General features: G+C 40.3%; 1 long non-coding RNA gene and 1 pseudogene across 1 annotated transcript in view; both read right to left on the bottom strand.

Annotated features, from left to right (window-relative positions):
- Positions 1-14020, bottom strand: part of LOC146476994 (uncharacterized) — a 254304-nt gene that overhangs the window by 158479 nt on the left and 81805 nt on the right. The gene's annotated exons all lie outside the window — the stretch shown is intronic.
- On the bottom strand, positions 919-4103 carry LOC146477004 (uncharacterized; annotated as a pseudogene).

The following is a 14020-nucleotide window of genomic DNA, read 5'->3' as shown; positions in this document are numbered from 1 at the left end:
AAGAACAAGCAGGCTGGAGGAGGGGCTTATATCCCAGCATCTCTAAAAATTACAGGGCCTCGGCAGCACATGGCATTCGTACTCGAGCAACTTCGAGCAACCCTACACGAGTGTGAAAATGGGGATGAAATGTCAATTGATATGTTAAAAGAATGATCTTAATTAATTTCAAAATGCTGTAACAGGAAGCGAAAATTAATTCATTCTATCGTTGAGTCAATTTTTTCTTGTTTTCTTGTCTAAATGCCGCATTACAATATGGCTTCCCTTCTTTCCCAAAAAATAAATTTCACTCGTTTTTAGTCCTTCTCGGCCAATATGGTATGTTTTGGTTTTGGCTCGGCCAATCACATCACACGATTTTATATAGACAGTTTTGGCTATTTCCCGGACTGAGTGGTGGACGAAGTGTTTGCAGCCGCCCTGTGGAATAATTTAGTGAGTGCCCAAAGATTTTTTTGCAGATAATGTTAGCATAAAGTCCCACCTTTTAGAAGGTATGCTCCTTTCTTTAAAGCATGCTCCGCCACTGGAGATATTTTGGCCTAAACTTTGGGTATTTTAACAATTTTCATAATTGGATGAGATGGGGGTCTTGGCTGAGACGACTTGTGTGATAGGAAATAGTTGTAGAAGAACAAAACAACGACAATAGATTGTCTTTATGTAGGACAACATTCACTGAAAATTTGAAAAGATTTGGTTGCATTCTTGTTGGAGTAGAGCCTTCCACTTTTGACCATTTTTTAGGTGATTTTTAGTTAAGTTTTGTTAAAAAAAAGCAAGAGGGTGCTCAACTCCCCCCGGTTTTGACCAAATTTCCTTAAACTTAGACTGAAGTAGTTTTGGATCAACCCCTTCAGACTGGCCAAGTTTCATCGAAATCGGTGAGATAGCTTGTGCCGCCCCTGCCTGGTCCTATCGTGGATGCACTCTTAACTCCATCCTAGGGATTGTAATGGTCTTTAGTGGAGCGACACGGGATTTGGTGAACACCAAGGTACGATGAACGCGACCAACATTGTGCACAAGGCAAAGATAGGATGCTGCACCGTAGCCTCCACCTGACGCATCCGAGAAGTGATGCAGTTGAATATCAGTCAAATCTCCAAACGTCTTAGGCTTGAAACAGCGTGGCCAGGTGATTAGCCCTAGGTTTGGGAGGTTCTCAACCCACGCTCGCCATTCAGTAAGTTTTTCGTCTGGAATTTCTTCGTCACACTCATAGTCTTGTCTGCATAAGTCTTGTAACAGGGTCTTAGCTGGAAGGATAAACGGTGCTGCAAATTTCCTGGGGGTCATACAACCCAGAAATCAACAATAGTATTCCTCTTCTGGTGTCATTTACTGTTTTCTTTGCAACTTTAAAGCTGAGGGTATCCCTCTCTACATCCCACTGAGTTCCCAAAGCATGATCCAGGGGCAAACCTTCAAGGTCTAGATCTATTACTGAAAGGGCTCTCTCACTTGCTGGTATAGACTTCAAAACTTCGCGACAATTGCTGAGTCACTTTGTAAGACGGAATCCACCCTTAGCAAGAAGATCAGTCAGCTGGGTCACAAGTCTGCAAGCTTCTGGGATCGTGGGAACGGATTTGAGGCAGTCATCTACGTAAAAATTGCGGCTCACTGTATCTATAGTTTGGACATCGAAGCCAGTCTTGTTATCACTGGCCGTCCTCTTCAGTGTGAAACTAGCACAGCAGGGAGACAATATGGCCCCAAATAGGTGAACCAGCATCTGGTGATCGGCAACTTCCTTTGTCAAGTCGCCTTCCTCCCACCAAAGGAAACGCAATGCATCACAGTCACTGGGTACTACTTTGACTTGATAAAACATCTTTTCTACATCTGCCATCAACGCGACAGGCTCTTGCCGAAATCGCAGGAAAACACCAGTTAGGTTATTGGTCAAATCCGGTCCTTGAAGTAATTGGTCGTTCAAGGAGGTTTCTCTGAAACGCACAGCACAGTCGAAAACCACTCTCACTTTATTGGGTTTCTGTGGATGAAAGACGGGGTGATGTGGCAAGTACCAGATATTTCCAGGAGCTGAATCGCCGGGAGATGGAACCTTTCGCGCGTGGCCACTAGCAATGTACTCATTGATGGTGTCTCTATACATCTCAAATAGAGCCAGATCATAACGAAAATGTTTCTCAAGGGCATGTAGTCTCGGCACGGCAACAGAGCCATTGTTCTGTAAACAAGGAGTTTGGAAACGCCAGGGTAAGGATAACTGGTAGTGACCATCTACTTTACGTGCCGAACCCTCCAGAATGGTAAGCGCATGGTGATCTTCAACAGAAAATGCTTGTTTCGTACATGACAGGGATTCCAAGAACTCTGCATCGTACAATCTCTTGAACTGGGTTGACAGCAACTCTTGAGCTCCACTAATGAAGTTGACTTGAGCCTCAGAACTCGAAGCTTGTCCAAGGGGGCCAATAAGTGTCCAGCCTAGCGGGGTTCATACGGCGTAAGGCTGCTTACGACTTTCGCATCTCTGCTCAAACACCCAATGCACCTCGGGTACATCATTTCTGATCAACATCTCAACAGTTTTGTTCTCAAGCTTCGGGAGCTCTATGCTACGCAGATGAGGCCATCGTTTCAAGTCTTCCTCGCTAGGGAGATTTCTGTTAAGAGCTGGGAGACAATCCACGGTCCAAACCTTATCCAAATGCACATTGCCGTCACCATTAAGAGCTCTCACATCTAGCTCGACTTCATAGCCTTCTCTAGGAGTGTTTTCTGAGCTAATTGAAGATAGAGAGAAATGCTTGAGGGTTCCTTTCAACCGAAGCCTCTGAGCCAAACCACTTAGGCAAAGTGTAGTGTCTGAGCCATTATCTAAGAACGCATAAGTTTTAACTTCTGTAAGACCATCGCAACTAAGGACTTTAACTGGAACAATTCTAAAGCCAACGCGAGGACTACCGTAACCGATTGTAGTACACTGATCCTCTTCTCTGGCCCCGGTAGCATTACTCGGGCTCTGGTGTGCAGGAGACTGAGCATCACGGTCGTCAACCCTAGTTGAGGCCTCTGCTTGGTTCGGCGGTGGATGGAGAAGAGAATGGTGTCGCTTTGAGCAGCCACTAAACATGCACACTCTCGACCATCTGCATTGTCTTGCAATGTGGTTCCCCCTCAAACAGTTCATGCAAAGTCTCTTGTTCAACACAAACTCTTTACGATCCTTAAACGACTTATTCCTGAACTTGAAGCATTTCTCCAAGGGGTGAGAGCCATCGCAGAACAAGCAGTTAGATGGAAGTGCTGCACTTGTTGAAGCTTGCGTCGCTGCAAGCAGTCTGTCTGATTTCTGAAGACCGTTGGAAACTTGTGTGGCGAGTGTCGTAGCTTTCACAGGTTGATCACCAACCATCCTTAACTTGACAGGTTTTGGACTTTTCTCCCCATCAGGTTTAGTCACTACTAGCTTGCCAAATGCAGTATTCGCAACAACAGCTCGACGTTCCACAAACTCAGTCAGGTGAGAGAACTCTGGCTCAATTCCACTCTCGATCAACCGGCTAGACTCTTCAACCCACTTTGCCTGAAGCTGAGAAGGAAGACGCATGACTACTTTCTTGAGCGTGCCCATGGAGTTTATGTCGGCTTTATAACACATGTGCTCTGAATTTAAGATGCAGTTCTTGATATCACGAGCCAGCTGAGATAACTTGTCGGATTTGGATGCTCGAATTTGAAGGCCCTTCCCAACTTTGTCGATGAAAGCTCGTATGACTATATGTTTCTGTCCCAAGTTCTTACGCAAAGTATCTTTGGCCTAACAATAGCCTTGTTCCGGAGGTAACAGCGCAATTCTCAATTGCCTCTCTCGCTGCTCCTCTGCCATATTGTATCAAAAAGGACAGCCTTTCATCGTGATCCCTTACTCTGCATTCCACGTTTATCTCAAAGCCTTTGATGAAGCGAGGGTACCCCATCGGATCACCATCAAAAGATATTAATTCTCTTTTGGGCATCTCCAACCTCTCCAACCCTGTAGCTACCAACCGAACAGTTTCATCTTGACATTTCATCACTTCTTGTTGCAACAACAGGAGCCTTTGCACTTCAGGAGCGTCGTTCATATCTACGGAAGGGTGCGAAAACTGCTGAACAGGTAATATTCTTTCAGGCTGCTGGAGTGGCGTGGAGATATTCTTGGGATTTCATTGTCGCGTGATTCAAAATACTTGCCAACTGTTTCTTGCAAAGTCTGTATCGGTAGATCGACAAGGTTAGCGGGTTTGTCGGCCAAGCCTTCGCTTCCCACGTTAACCAATGATAACTCGATCTTAGCTTGTTCAGCATCAGAACGGGCGTTTAGTAACTCCATCTCCGTATCGACTCTAAACCTCTCTTTTTCCAACTCGAGCTGCTTTTCCTTCAGCCTCTGCTGTTTCTTGAGCCTTTTCATCTTTAGCTGAGCAACTGCGAGTTTCGCTTGTGAAGCTTTACTGACTACCGAAGCACGCAATGAACTGCACGGATAAATAGTCTTTCTCGACGTATTTGGTCTGGTGACGCGAGGCAATTCGAGTGGTTTCTCTAGTGGGTTTGGCGTAGGAGTCGGTTCTACGCTGGGCGAAGCGGGTTTTTGGATGGACCTTATCCGACCAGCAAATTTTTTGTGGAAGAGGCACCTCACATCCAATTCACTTTGGTAAGTGCGTGCAACTCTTTCTTTTTCTTCCACGTCAACCAGAATGTGTAGAAGACTTTCAACTGCTGAAGAGTATCTCATAAAAATTTCATCCAAAGAGTTCGTTTTAATCATAATTTCAGTAACTGTCGCGTTATTCGCAAACGAAGATCTAATGTCATTGTATCGCCTTGTTAAATGTCCCTTGCATGCTGAGATAGCTCCTTGAAGTCGACTAATCTCCTCCAAGTGAACGCCACCCTCATCCAACAATGTGCTTGATCGAGTACCTCCAGGCTGCCAAGAACCAACACTGCCAAACGCGTTCGAAGTCATCCTCGAAATTAAAGAACCATTGAAGAACAATTTAATAAGAACAGATGTAGCCGCAGAAATACCGGCGAACGCTACGTCAAAATTTTATTTAATCACCGAAGACACTCAGTAAACTGAGTAAACTGGTTCTAGAACAGTAAGTTAAAAAATAAGCATTAGCGTAAATTACAAGTGAAACAGAAATAAGAACAGATAATACAAGACGCATAAAAAATGACGATACGAACCTTGTCGGTGATATCTCCAAATAAAGATAAACTTAACGGCAGTGACTTGACAGAATGTTTGTAACTAGACGGTAGATATGCGCTACCCCAAAACATGCAACCAAAAGGAGCGAGAAAATAAAATAACATGTGCTATATACTCCGAGTACACATAATTAGGTGCCACAAGTGTTAAGTGGCCCCTATGAGACTAACGGGAAAAATATAAAACAATAATGGAAAATTAACTAGGACGTAAGTGAGAAAAAACTTGGCCGCTAATAAGAAGCTAGAACATTCCGTTACAGGCGCTGTTGAGCGGTTTAGCCGGGTTTATGTAGGCTTCCATGACAGCAAAGTCTGAAATTTGCCACAAAAAACTTGAACGTGCGATGGCGATCCGATGAGCTTGTATCAAAAATAGGTCGATCCTTGCCCTTTATGGAGAAACAGGAGATCTGCCAGCTGAGGTCGGGAACAAGGAGAGATAAGAGAGCCACGAAGTGGGGGAAACAATCAACAGAATCACTTGAGCCACGCCAGGTTAGTGCGAAGAAATCCTACGAAGTTTGAGCAATGCAACGTAGCTGAGGACGAAAGCTCCCGTCGGCGAGGGGCAGATAGAGGCGAGGAACAAAAATGTGAGTTACGAGCTTTGTGACACCATGTGACGAATTAACAGCAACTAAGATTCCAACTTGATTTTATGGTATGTGACAACATGGCTGACTCACATGCGAGAACAGCCTTCTAAGAAAGGATCATGGGTAAATCACTTTACACTAAGGCATGCTGGGTAACGTATAGACCTACATAAGAGACTAAAATAAATTTAACATTACGTAAACTGCACCTACGAAAGCGGATTTACATGTAGGAAACAGGCAAAAAGGTGTGACATATTTTGACACAATTTTAGCCAAAACTGTGGGCCCCAAAATTATGTCACAAAATATGTCGCACCTTACACACCCTTTCGCCTGTTTCCCACATGTAAATCCACTCTCATAGGTGCGTTTTAATATTCTTATACCTAGAATATGGAGTCTTCTGTAAAGAATCATTAATATCTGATTCTTCGTCACCAGAGGAGAATTTAAATTCTTCTCAAGAGAAGAAATGTTCTCCCTAAAAGAACTACAATTCTTTTGAGAGGAATTCAAATTCTTTTTGTAAGATTATCGATTCTCTTTGCAAGAATCTATTCCCTTTTCCAAGGAAAGGGATCTAATCCCAGAGGTATCGTTTTGCTTCCTTGAAGAATTTTGAAGAATCATTGTTCTCCACCAAATAAACAATATTCTTCTAGGGAAGTAAGTTTGTTAATTCCCTGTTTATAGGGAATATGTGCACCAGAGACATGTTTGGACAATAAACACAAACACAAGTACAATTGATCAGGTCCAAATGAAATTAAGATTCAAGATTCACTGACAAAAAAAACGGCTAGTGTGCAACAGGCTTCTCATTTTAATAATATGTATACTGTCTTATAAAAAAACAATTGTTTCAATGCTGACATAACTTGTTTTGTATCAGTGCGGTTCAAGTTTACCCTTTGTTCAGATTTAAGATTCTCTTGTTTTTGAGCATGGTTATGTATTATGATAAGTATTAAACAAAGAATAATAAAAATTGAACGTGAATAAGTAAACTGAAGTATGTAAAACACTGTTCCATGTATACCACTGTATGTTACATTTACAAAACCTGATGTTTTTTTACAGAAATTTTTTTTGACTAATCCTGAATAGTAACAGCTGTTCTTACAGTTATCAGCAGTTTTGGTATACAAACGTGTGGCATGGTATTCACCCACTGGCATTTGCATGGCTCTCAAAAGGCATAAAGTTTATTTCACCATAAAACAAAAGACAAAATTCATGGCTACATTTAAAATAGAAAACAAAAGTGCTAAGAAAGCCTAAAAGGAAACCACAATGGTTATAACAATAAGGCTTAAAATAGAACGCAATGAATTTAGAAAACAAAAGAATAATATATGACTTGAGAATCAACTGTAAAAACAGCTGACGCACCTTTTCTGTATTGACTTGACCTTTTCTTTTGAAGAATACTAAGAACGTACACCTCAATAAAATGATACACATATTTTAAATTCTTTGGGCATTCTAAATTAAAAACGTAGTGCACCCCAAATAGTGCATAAAGGGCCTGTGTGTATGAGTTTGTAGTTAAAATAATTTGATTGTCAATAACAATCAGCAGTTGAGGCTCATCCTCCCCCTCATCTGGTAAGAGCAAATCCAGTTTCTTAAAGTAGGTCATGCAGTCCACGCCATTCTGTGAAGAGTTACAGATAAATGGTGACTGAATGTCTTACTGGTAAATTGACAGATTATTTGTTTCATAAATTGCAGTGATTTGTTGCTCATGATTGGTCAAATTTATTTTCACACTGTAACAGGAGCATTCAAGGTTTCATAGCTGTCCTTTACTCTTAAACACTTGGACCTCCTTGTTTCATTTTATACCCTTAGGAACTGGTCTCAGGTTAGCAATCTTTGGTACCAAATCAAGCATGCAATCCATGTACAAATCCTTTTTCATTCAGTCATGAAAGAACAATTGAAGGGATGAGTGCCTAAAGGGCCTATAAACATTTTAAGACTGTTTTAACTAGAAACACAATTTTCACAAGAGTGGAACCTTTACTCTACTTTTATGTACTAACAGAGAAACCAGTCTAGCTAGCATTCCTTCAATAATAGATGTGCGTTCATTCCTCAGTCCTCTGCAATTCTGGTCTAAAAAATGTTAATATAGGCACCGTAATTTGATTCCAAAGCCAGTTTTTTTAAGTAGAAATTTTTAAAGTGATATTGCATGACTGCCATGTACAGACTGTAGTTTGGCAGCCTTACCTGCAAGAAGTCTGCCGGTCTGTCGCCTGTATCCCAAGGGTCATGAAGGCTAGACAAAACCATGCCTGTGTTAGAATATATTGAAAACAGAACAACATTATGTTAAACAATATTTTATGACTAGAGCAGTTCAAGGTTGTCATCTAAAAGTATGATAGTAGAAGTATGTTTCATTCAAGTGAAGCTTAGTCATGATAACAAAAAAAGTTAGCACAGAGTACATTATGTAAGGGATAACTTAACCATCATCTAAGTTGTTGAGCTCTTCAGGTTGTCCTCATTATTTAAGCAGTCTGGGTTGTTTGCATTTGTATACTCCCACAGCTGTGGGAGTATTTGTCCCCAGGCCTTTTCACAGGTGACACATTAAGTCACCCTTCTGACTTCTACCATAACCTGTTAAGTAATAAAAAGAAAGAGAAGTGATCTAAATTGGAAATTAGAATCGAAACTTTGAACCTCCATACAAGAACTAGGTTTTCCTTTTTTCAAGTTTGATGCGAGTGACATAAACAATAATGTTCAAATTCAGCACTCCTCTGTTCTCCTCTGTTCTCCTCTCCTCTGGCTCACAGAGATGTAGATGAAAACCAGAAGCTGGGGAAAATACCTGGCTTTTCCAAAATGTAGTCAGTTTTTGGAGTTGATCATCAATCAAACTCAGATTAGATTGATTTCAATTTATGTCTATTTTCATTTTTAAATACTTACAAGCGTTTTCCACATAGTTCATTACCTGTAAATTATACTGATATATCTATATGTATTTTCAATTTTTAGTTAGTCCATGATGAGTGTAGAGATACCCTGTAGAAAAGGCATCATAAAACCATTATTATTATTATTAGTTATATTATTATTATTATTATTATTATTATTCAGTAAAACTATCTGTATGCACGGTATAAGGAAGCACCAGAGGGCGCGTAGCGTAACCTGTGAGCCAAGCGGAACTTAAAATAGCACATGAATAAATCAGTAACATATATACATGTATAAAAAAATATAAAATATGTAAAAATGTATAAAAGTCATAGTCTAAAAATATAAAATTATTATTATTATTATTATTATTACTATTAAATTACTGAAGTTCCTTCACCTAGATAGGCTGCCATGGCTGAAGAGCCCCATCTCCCCCGAGTGAACTGGTTTTAAGGGGCCAGTAGCCCTCCCCCCTTCTCCTGCTAGTTAACAACAGGCCTCACCACGTGAAGGTAGGAGTTGGACTTGGCTGTCAGAGGCTGTTAGAGACGCACGCCCTGGAAGCACTTTCAGAGAGTGTAAGAGCTCATCCACAAACCCCACGTCCTGTCTGTGACCAGCCTTTGAAACCCAAAGATGAGCATATTTGAAGGCAAGGGTATGCATTTTTATGAAACTCACTGGTTGCATTAAGTATGGAATACATGCATTTTTTTTTCTCAGCAAACTGAACTGAAACTTGCAAACAACTTTAACTACATTGGGCAGTAAAGGTCGTAATCTTTAGTAAGACATGGCGATTATAAAAAAACCTGTTTCATCAAAGAAGATCCTTAAAATTAATACATTTTGGTACAAAATTGATGGAAGTATTAAAATGGGCTTCAGATAGAAATTAGATAAAATGAAAGAAATGTCAGAGCCTGTTCATCAAACCAAGTGTTTTCTTTTTTCTGATGTGTGACACATGAATAGGGAAAATTTTGTAATGGGCTGACTTAATCAGAGTCTACTTCTGATGAGCTTGCATCGTCAGAAAAATCATTCCATTTATCTTGTGTTTCCTCCTGCGGAGAACTGGACTGTTCAAGGTGCTGGATTCATCATCAGAACTATCAACTTTAGATGCATCAGTGGTTTCTGAATTGTCACTTTTACTAGAGGTATCACTCAGTGTCTCTTGATTAGCTTTCAAGTGGCACTCTAGAATCTCCCATATTTTAGTAACATGTTCCCAAGAGTAAAAAGGAAAATTACTCTTCAAATATTCTGTCTGTTATGTAAGCAATACCAGAAATAATGCTGTCAATCAATTAGTTGCTGTTTCCTGTGGCTACGTCAATTCCTGTAACCAGCTTGTCCTTTGCCACTGCTGCAAGGGCTGATCTATAGTCCGTGAGCTGTTGCCATATAGTTTGAACAGTTTTGTCACTAAGATCATCATCATGACTGGTATCTCTGGCCAAAAGAAACAACTCTATTCTTGATATGTGCTTCTCCTGTTCACACTTGAGTTCACATGAGCAATCACTGTCATCACAAAAGCATAAGCACTCACATTTCATGGTACACACATCGCAACATGAATGCAGAACTTTGTCCTTTGGAGCCGATGACTTAAATTAGGCCAAAAGCATCTCTCTCTTACACTAAGTTGTGTTATTAACACAGCTTCTCATGTCCTTACTAATATTCTTTGTTCCTGTACATCCCTTAAACTTTAACAACATAGCATGAGTCATTTGGTGTGAGTCTCTTCCAAATCTACCTGCCTCTTGTAAGTAATCGTCAAGGTCAGCAGAGGTCCCTATGTGGATATCAAGGTAGACGCTTCTCACATTAATCCCCATTCCAAACGCTTTGGAGCAAAACAGCACCCGCATGATACCATCGGGCTAACAGAATTCCTTCTCAGCGGTCTCCTCTACAAGTTTATGGATTCTCTTATGATACATGGCAAAAAGTCTACTATGATCATCCTTCGGCTCTGTCCCTGTAGGCTGATAGTAGGACTTGTCACCCAAGTGTTTGGAAAATAGCTCATAAAGCTCTTTTCGCCGGCAGAAAATGACGACCCTTTCAGTATATTGTTGCTCTGTCTCCTGTTCTGTAATAAGCTCTCAAACCATCCATACAAGTTGTCTGTTTTAGGTGTTACAACAGAATACTTTGTGTTTGGCCTGTTGGGATCACTGCCCACAACAACACATTCCTCCATACAAAGTTCCTTTACAATCGCTTCTCTTGTCTTGTCTGTTGCAATGGCTGTCAGGCAGATGAAGGGCACATCTTTCTTTAGACGAAATCTCAGCTCTCCGAGCCCTTTATAGTCTGCTCTAAAGGCAGCAGCACTTTTATTGTCTTTACCCCTATCAGAAATAAAGTGGCAAAAAACATATTACATCTTCTCGAGCAGTATATATTGGAATGTTACTTAAATTTTTAGCTCCATCAGGATGAACTTGGATGCATCATGAATGCAAGTGCAACCATAACAGGTTTGCACCATAGTGACACCAGCACCATCTTTAAGCAAACCATTTTCTTGCATTTATGTGGTTCACATTAAACACAAGCACATGGAGAATTTTTTTTTGAATTTTTTAAACTGGGAACCCCACCCCCCCCCCCAAAAAAAAAATGCACGAAACTTTTACCTTCATTCAAGTGAACCTGCCATTATGTTTCCATAACCACTTAAGATTCATTAAGAGTATACAAATAATGATGACCGAAGTGCCAGCAAATTAAGTACCTATGTGTATTTCCAAACTAATCTATACCCCAACCCAAAGGAAATTGGACGTTCCACAGGGTTGTGAGCGTCAATTAACCCTATTTTCCAGATGGTAAAGATCATCATCATCATCATCAATCTTTATTTACCCTCGGATTGTAGAGTAGCTTAATGCAGCTAATATCTCCGAGCATTTTCCCACCCAACCATGATAATATACGCACAAAGACCAGACCACAACACCGGGAACTACGTCCCCTACTCTTTGCGAACAGTGAGTGGGTTCTTTAACGTCCCACAGAGTTATTTACAAACAAGGATTGTGAGACGGGGCCTACGGTTTATCGTCCTTATCCGAGAAGACTAGAAAGTCTAAACATTTGCAGATGTCAGAGCAAAGGCAGCACTTTCTCCTCAGTTATTTAAAGACTCTGAGTGGTGATCCGGCCGGGGTTTGAACCCGCGACCTCCCGCACGGTAGTCCGGCACTCTACCAACTGAGCTAACTGCTCGGCGGTAAACCGGTCGGCGGTAAAGATGCTATATTCCATATAATTACAGTTAGGAAATTCCACACAGTGTTTTACAAATTCCCTCTTTTGCACAATTTTTTTTTTGGAAATTGACATTACACAAAAACCACTCAAAAAATCATAAATGCTGCAATGCAATACCCTATTGAAAACCTTGTTCAATATATTTTGGAATCTCATATGAATCAATCAAAAATGATTTTACCTGTGTCTAAAAAAAGTCATTTGAAATTAGAAATTTGTTTTCCCAGCTTCCCAACAAAAATTGACTTTGGAAATATTAAAATAAAAATCATAATCAAGGGCACCCAAGGCCGGTTTTCTCCTAAATACATCGAAGACACATTTTAGGCCATCCAGAGTACTTTTAGACCTCCAGAAACAGAAGTGCATTCTAGGCGGCACTACCAAATTTGTATCTGCTAGGAATTATTTGCCAGAAAATTTTTGATACAAATTAAATCTTACGATGGTGAGAATTTTTGACTCATTTTTCCATCACATTTCGAATTCAAAAATTTTACATAGGTTTCTTCTTTTTACAAAGAACATTGTATAACTTAACCTGGACAGTAAGATGAGAAAAAGTTAACTCCAGAAAGTCAGAAAACTTGATATGCTTCGAAAATGGCACATAAGCCTTACATGAAACTGCAGATACAGAAAACAGTCGTTCGGTTTCCCTGACAAATCACTCCATTTCCTGATGGATTAAATCTTAAGGCCAATGTTTTCTTACCACTTTGCAATACAGTGACTTTCGTCGATAAAGACAGCTTTGATTTAATCCTTCAGATCAGGAATAACGCTTCTGTGGGAGTTCAATAGAGCCTCTGGACTTTCAAACACAAAGATAAACTGACAACATCACATATCTTTCAGTTCGGATGTAGTACATTTGGGGCCGATAATGGGTGCTGTTATACTGCGTTTTCTTAAACCTGCAACTTGATTTTTCATCAGACACCAGGGGGGGCATTACAAGGCAAACAGAAGATATACTTTCTTTTTGCTCAGCATTCTCTACTCCCACAGCAATTCCCTCAAACACAGACGGAGCAATCTCAAAACAAAGCAATTTGCCTGATCCCGTTAGAGAACGAAAAATACGTCCTTCCTACTGATATAATGCCTCAACAACTTTTTTCTGGCCTTCTCCTAACTCGCGGTATCCTAATTTCTGTAGACCAAAGTCCAAAACCTCCTCCACATCTTCCATTGCTCTCGAACACAACAGTAAAATAAAAGGCAGTCTATGACTGCATGTGGCTACTGCTTTATTTTTTTAGAATATTGCAGTAAAAAAGCAATGTTGTATAAAATTCAGAGGGGTAAATGAACAGGTCTAATCAGTGCCAATTTAGTATGCGCTAGAGGATTTCAGTTTGTTTACACTTTAATACACAGGGGAGAGTAATAGATCTATAATGTTTGGCTCTCCCATTGTTTACATAACATCGCATGGTGAAGAAATTCCGTGAATCAAGACACAGATGAACAGATAATAAGCTTTCTTAATTGAAAAATTTATTCAGACAGACCTGTGTTCACGCCTGAAAAGCAAATTCATTCAATTTTGTCCTCGAGTGAAGCTATGTGAAGAGGCCACCGATCGAGGCGAACTGCGATTCACTAAAGCTCAATTTCTTGTTTTTCCAAAATTTCGCCAAAGCTATTTGAAATATGGCAAATCGACTAATTTTTATCATAAAGCACGGTAAAATTCACATTTAAACCTGTGGTATTTTGTAAAGTGGATTCCCAGGAGCACACAAAAATTCCGAGAACGTCTACAGCTCATGTGATGATTTCAAGATCTTGTCTCCGATCACACATGTTTCGCCTTGACACAATCTCGAACAGGCATTTCTCCACTATGAACTCATTGATTTCCTCTTTTTAAGCAGACGAGTGTTCCTTAGAAGTTGTTCTTTTGATTTACAGTCTTGAAAACCTGTTTT

The sequence above is a fragment of the Pavona decussata genome, unplaced genomic scaffold, assembly GCF_977016875.1.
Source record: "Pavona decussata unplaced genomic scaffold, jaPavDecu1.1 SCAFFOLD_72, whole genome shotgun sequence".
Taxonomy (NCBI): Eukaryota; Metazoa; Cnidaria; class Anthozoa; order Scleractinia; family Agariciidae; genus Pavona; species Pavona decussata.
Note: the sequence above shows the minus strand (reverse complement) of the source record. Positions and strands in the feature narration are given on the sequence as shown.